Raw genomic sequence first — 7,179 nt, 5'->3', positions numbered from 1 at the left:
GAGCTAATTTAAAAAACGAAGCAGAACAGATAAGGTGCGATTGAATGCGTACGTGAAAGGGGAGGACCCATCATGAAAATATCCCCCACTGTAAAAACGCGAGGGTCCCAGGAGCAAACGGGTCGGGTTAAAACGGTTCGGCCTAGACGGTACAGTTTTAGAGCCACTGGAACAGGCCCTAAATGGTGCCGTTTTGTATCCATTATTAAAACCCAAAAAAATTAACCCTAAAACTAATATACTTATCCATTTAGGAACCCAAAACAAAGAAACTAAGCCCTCCCCCTTTCTCTACTTAGCCGAACCCTAATCCACATTTCCTCGAATATCGATCTGCCACCACCATCGGCGACCAGTGTATTCGGGCTCTGGGGGAGGTGGTTTTCAGCCTCGAGATCCCTTTTCGACTTCGATTTCAACGAAGCGAAAGTAGAAATCGATGGCTTGTTCGCAAGGTAAGGCACTTCTGTCACTGTTCTTTTTATTTGTTTTTTACAATAACAATAATGAATGACTCAAGCAGAAAACAAAACGGTTCATAGAAAGCTAAAGAGATTCCGAGAACAAAGAAATCACCTCTGCTATTTGATTGCTTTTTTTTATCCTCTGTGTTCGTAAAAAAAGCGTTTACAATCGAAAATAAAAGGCTTTATAGCCAAATAATCAAAAGAAAAAAACAACAATTTTTGTTCTCCTATTGGCTGCTACTCCGCTGCTGTTTTCTTATTTTCTTTTGCAGGTACGGAGCGTGTGCTGGCACTAGGCGTGAGGGTGGCGTACAGCCTGTTGATGTGGAGGCACGAGCGGCGTTGGGGCTGTACGGCGGCTGAAGGCTGCGGGCCAAGGGAGAGAAACCCTAGGGTTTCTATTTCTAAAGTCTTTTAGGCTATTTGGGCCTTGTAACTTTGGGTCTGGGTTTATTTGTAAATGGGCTATGGGCCATTGTAATAGTTTTGGACTTTGGACTGTTATAAGGTTTGGATTTTATATTTATTTTTTGTTTATAACGGGCCAGGCAAATTGGCCCATTTACACACTATATATCGAAAATTTTATAAGAATTTGGAAGTACGTAATACCTCTCCTTTCTTTGAATTCCAGAATCTAACTGCATCTTCCTATTAGTACCTCAGCATTCCCGGTGGGACATTTTGCAATTTTTCTTCGAGGCTTATGTCTTTCTTAAAATAGTGTTTTTTCAAAGTGTTTTTATGGTCTCTCCATTTTTTACCCAATGCCTTCTTGATGTAGTCATCCGAGACCTCTAAAGCAAATCACTCCTAAAAAAAACACAAGTTTAGAATGTAAATATAAATGAAACTTAAACCAAAGTATTATAAATAACAATTAGATGTTTTGTTACCTTAATATTATCGAGAGCTTGATTTTTGTTGCTATCAGGCATGTGATGCCATGATTCTTAGTTGATGGGCAACATATTGGCATTTTGTGCTATAATACCCAAATAGCCTGCTAAAAGTCGAGCTTCAGATCCAACAGGCTGACCATGACTATTTCTACTTACTTTGACACGCTCGACAGGATTTAAGTCATATAAATCTTTAAGTAGCGTACGTCCTCGACCTCTACGCGTCCCACCACTTTCAGCTGAAAAACGATATGTTATTATTTATATTAAAAATGAAAAATAAATCAATAATAAAAGTCAACACACATGTAAAATAAACTTAACATTACTTTGAAATTCTACAGGCTCGTCAAGTGTCTTCGGCACATTTGAAGATCCAATAATTGTCTGTTGTTCACTATTTACTTCTTCCAAATTTGGAGTATTCTGGACAATACTTAAATCTCATAATCTTATTCTACTCTTTTTTCCTGCAATACACATAAAATAGTTGAAATTTTAGTAACAAATTACAACAATAATAGTACATATAAAATAGTTAAATTATATAACATGAGCATGATTAAAATTATAATATTACATATAATTAAAAAATCGTAAAATCTTACTACATCATAATTCGTAAATATCTTCATCCACATCTTGACGAACCTATTGAAATTATGTACTAGTACTAGGGATATTTTCATTTAAGTTTTATTCTGGAAAAGGCAAAGTTTCTGATCTTTCAACGATGTCATCTCTACTTCTATTGCCCATGTCAAACAAGTCTCTAGGGGTGTTTCGAAGTACAACGTACCAACCCTTATCAGTTAGATCTTTCGAGTAAAAAACTTATTTCACTTGAGAAAAAAATACATACGGCTCGTCTATCAATTGTTCTTCAGTGTGAATCAATCGAGAGAAATTCACCATTGTAAAACCAAATTGATCGTTTTTAATTCCGCGAGCAGTATTAACATCAGCCCAATCACATCGAAATAAGACAACTTTCCATTTTATATAGTAATCCAACTCAATAATATCAATAAGAAGTCCATAATACTCCACATTTCCCTCAACGGGATTACTGTCCCTAGTACTAGCATAACTTGTAATTGAAGAATTAACAACTATTCTACAATTTTGAGTTCTCCTCAATCTCTCACGATATTTTGTATGAAATCTGAATCCATTGATGATGAAGGCACTATATCTTTTTACTACTCTATTCGGGCCTTGGGAAAGCCATTTAACTTTGTCATTAACGTCCTTCCCACTCCAAACCTATTGAATCAAAAGTAAATTGAGTAATTATAAATGTTATGAAAAAACATTATTATTTTTCAATAAAAGGTTGAGTTGCATACCATTTGGCTTAACCATTCATGCAAAGATTCTGTGAATAACTTATTAATCTCTCATTGTCATAATCTTCGGGAACGTGAGCGAGATCTCAAGATTTTTTTGTACTCACTATGTTAAAAAAAGGTTTAATTGGTTAGAAAATAAACAAATAAAAATGATGAATATTTATCATATTCTAGAACTTACTTGCGTAATGGTTCAATTGAATCGTGGTGAAAAAGAACATATCTATGTGCTTGTACCCAAGATCTTTCATCTAATTCTGCAATTTCAACTTTACCGATTGGTTCTCCATAACTTTGAAATTAATAAGTTTCGGCGAAGTTGGGATCATTGAGCCCAGCATCTCTACTTGGTCTATTCAATCTTGTTTCAACATCTTCTAAATATCTAGAACAGAAGGTTATACACTCCTCTGCCAAGTAGCCTTCAGCAATTGATCCTTCTGGATAACGTTTATTTTGACAATAAGACTTCAATTTGCTTAGGAACCTAAACACGATATACAACATTATCAAAAGTTGTAACTAAATGTATAGAGGTGAATGAATGAATACTTTACAAATAACTTAGCACATTTCTATAGGATACATCCATCGATAGAAAATCGGTCCTCCAATTATTGCTTTACGAGGGAGATGGATTACCAGGTGCACCATAATAGTGAAGAATAAAGGTGGAAAGATCTTCTCCAAATTGCATAAAGTCAAAGAGGCTCTATCCTGTACTTTTTCAAGTTCTTCAACATCCAAAACTTTGCCACAAATAGCTTTCATTATATTGGAAAGTTCAATTATGCAGGACGTAACCTTTTTTGACTTACAGCACCGTAAAGCAAGTGGCAGTAAATCTTGCATCAAGATGTGATAATCATGTGATTTTAAAGAATATAGTCTTCGATCTTTAAGACTCACACATCGAGATATATTTGATCCATACGTATCTGGGACTTTTATATCCTTCAACACCGTGCAGAACACTTCTTTCTCTTCCTTCGACATTGTAAAAATTAGAGGCGACAACCGATAATTCCCAATTGGAAGTACTTGGGGATGAAGATCACGCCGAATTCCCATGTCAACTAAATCAAGTCGACTCTGAAGATTGTCTTTTGATTTTCCATCGACATTCAAAATTGTCCCGATGATGTTCTCGCAAACATTCTTCTCAATATGCATGACATCAAGATTGTGTCGTAAAAATGTGATGCTCCCAATAAGGCAACTCAAAAAAATACTTCTTTTTTTCCACAAGTCCGCCTCATTAGGATCATCCTCTTCATCAGATTCATCCCTCGATCTTCTCCTTGTTTGTATGTTGGATGGTTGATTCATCTTCGCATAACTGAAATCCATATCTTTTAACATGAACAAGATTTTAGATCCAATGATCTTCTCAGGAGCTTCTCTAAACTCTTCAGTACCATCAAATAAAGTCCTCTGAAATCTAAATCTATGATTTCCATCCAACCACCAACGATGCCCCATATAACAAAACTTCTTCCTATTATATAACCATTTTGAACATGTTCTCACCACAATAAGGACAAGCATAACGTCTTTTGGTACTCCAACCAGATAAATTGGCATAAGCCGGGAAATCATTATTTGTCCACAACAAAGCTGCACGTAAATTGAAGTTCTCCTTTTTTAACACATCATATGTCTCAACCCCCGACCATAATTGTTTTAACTCTTTAATAAGTGGCTTCAAATAAATGTTGATATAATTTCTGGGACCTTTCTCTCTAGGGATAATCATAGATAATATAAAAGAAAATTGTTTCATGCAAATCCATGGAGGCAAATTGTAAGGAACAAGCACTACAGGCCAAATGCTATAGGAAGTACTCATGATTTTAAAAGGATTAAAGCCGTCAGCTGCTAGCCCAAGCCTCACATTCCAAGGATCACTTGAAAAGCTTGGAAATTTATTGTCAAACGATTTCCAAGCTAAAGAATCAGCAGGATGCCTTAATAATCCATCATCGGTCCATTCATCCTTATGCCACCTCATAGAATCGGCTATCTTTGACGACATGAAAAGCCTTTGAAATCTTGGTATTAGGGGAAGATATTGCAAAACCTTGACTGGCTTCTTTCTTAACTGTGCCCCACCTTCATCCGCATTCACATCTTCTGTATTCCTATTCATCCAACGAGACTTACCGCCAACATTAAAAGACTGTTGGTTGTTCTGATCACCCCAGTACAACATGCAGTCATTTGGGCAACTATGAATTTTATCGTACCCAAGGCCCAAATCTTTTATTAGTCTCTTCATATCTTGACAAGACTGGAGGATTTTTGCAAACAGAAACATCTCTTTCAGAAACTCTAGCAGCATTGTAAAAGAGTTTCCGGTCCACCCTCCCAAACATTTTAAGTGAAATAGACGAATGCAGAAGGAGAATTTCGAATATTTTGATCCCTTGTAAAGTTCTTCATTCATTTCATTAAGTAAATTGTAGAACTTCACCGCTTCTTCATTTGGCTCCTCATCAGGTGCACTTGTTCCCGTTTAGCAAAAAACATTTCCACCAATATTACAATCATCAAATGCAATAAAGTCAGGTGGAAGCGATTGCTCACTATGATTGTGCATATTAAATGCATCCCGCAACATACCTTCCATGTCATCTTGTCTAACATACTGATGGTAAGCAGTATCAGGATAAGTTGGATTAATCGTTGAAAAAGTTCCACTAGATGTACACTTTCCATGGAAAATCCATTTTTTATATCTGTAACGCCCCAATTTTCGGGAATCCTGTGAATATTGGCATAGGTTTAATTATGTTAGTGGGCCTCTAGAAAGCCCAAACTTAAGATAGAACCTGTCAATTTTAGTTAATTTTTGTTCCATAACAAAAAGGGGGTGAAATTATGAAATAGAACCTATGTGAAAATGTTTGAAAATGCTATAGGCTAAATTGAAGTGGCCAAATAAATAGGAGTGCAAAATAGGAGGATTTGCATGACAAACCTCCCATTTTACATGAAGTGGCCAGCCATCATGTTGTTGTAGACAAAATGTACACTTGATATCCATAATTTATGGTACAAATTGATACAAATTGATAATAGGTTAGGCAAATGTTCCATGATAATGGGTTAGGTAAATGTTTCATGATAATGGGTTAGGTAAATGTTTCATGATAAGAATTTCATGTCTTTTGTATTAAAGAATTAAATGGATGAAATATGAAGTTTTATTAAAAGAAAAAGGGGTGAAAAGAACAAAGTTTTGTCCATCTTTGTTCATCATAGCTGAAAGTTAGAGAACAGAAAGGAGAGGAGAAAGCTCTTGAGTATTCAGTCATTAGGAGGAAAATTGAAGGTAAGTTCTTGGTACCTTGCTTCTATTTTGAGGTTCATGAGTTCTTCTTGATTCTACCTTAACTCTTGAAGTATATTTTGATTTTTAGTTGTGTTGTGAGCATTTAGTCATGAATTAAAATGAAGGAAATGGTTGTTGTTTCATGTTCTTTTGATGAAAAATGGAAGATAGGTGAAGTTGAGCCAAACAAATGAGCATGCATGTGCCTTAGATGTTAAAGGGAAAAATCAGCTAACATGTTGTGCTTTAAAATGATGAAATGGAGATTATACTTAAGTAAAATCATAGATATGTGATGATTGATTGGTGATATACATGTTTAAATAACATGCATGCAAGGTATGTGTGAAAGAGTGATTTGGTAATAAATCTGCTTGGGACAGCAGCAGTAACGTGACTTTGGAAAATCACCATAAATTGTGGGAGAAGAATTAGAAGCTGAATAAATTGTGTAATTAAAGTTTATTGAGTCTAGTTTCAAATGGAATAAACGAGAACATATTTTGAATTCTTTACAATGAGAAATTTGATTCGTAATGAAGAGTGGTCAGATTAGTCAAACAGTGAAACATGGGAAACTTTAAGAAAAATCTGATATTGATTGGCCAAACCAAAAATTCTGAAAATTTTATGGATAAAAGATATATGAGTCTATTTTTAGGGAAAATTAACGGCACTTGATTTGGAGTTTCGTAGCTCCAGTTATAAATGATTTAGTGACTGTTGCTCAGGAAGACAGCTTGCAGTGAAATTATGATTATGTGGTAAATATTGACAAAAATTTGTTAATGAGTTGCTTATTGATTTCTTATAAGCTTATTATGATCTGTAGGTGTGGTTGGCCGAATATTGTAAGGGGTTAATACGTAGTTCGTATTTGAATAGTTAGATTAACGTGTTAGTAATCCAATTGTAGGCAGTTCGTGTGTGGATCTCGTCAGCATATCGTCGCAAACATGTGTGTAACTAACACCCTCTTTCTTAGTCTAGATCGGCAAAAGTCGAAAAGCCGAAATGCCAAAAATCGGTATTTTGTAGATTTGCGAGTGTGCGAATGCTCGTGAGGTAAATCGATTAATGTTTTTGGTAAGCTGCAATGTTTGGACTACAAAGTGCATGATTTC

General features: G+C 35.4%; 1 long non-coding RNA gene across 1 annotated transcript; it reads left to right on the top strand.

The window, feature by feature from the left end:
- The first annotated feature begins 187 nt into the window (after window positions 1-187).
- On the top strand, window positions 188-1,071 carry LOC107888560 (uncharacterized). Its single transcript, XR_001681398.2, has 2 exons — window positions 188-455; window positions 740-1,071. It is a non-coding gene; the product is annotated as an uncharacterized lncRNA (long non-coding RNA).
- The last annotated feature ends 6,108 nt before the right edge of the window (window positions 1,072-7,179 follow it).

Source organism: Gossypium hirsutum, chromosome A09 (genome assembly GCF_007990345.1).
Source record: "Gossypium hirsutum isolate 1008001.06 chromosome A09, Gossypium_hirsutum_v2.1, whole genome shotgun sequence".
In the NCBI taxonomy this organism is placed as follows: domain Eukaryota; kingdom Viridiplantae; phylum Streptophyta; class Magnoliopsida; order Malvales; family Malvaceae; genus Gossypium; species Gossypium hirsutum.
The sequence above is the reverse complement of the archived record's forward strand: the minus strand, read 5'-3'. Positions and strand labels throughout refer to the sequence as shown.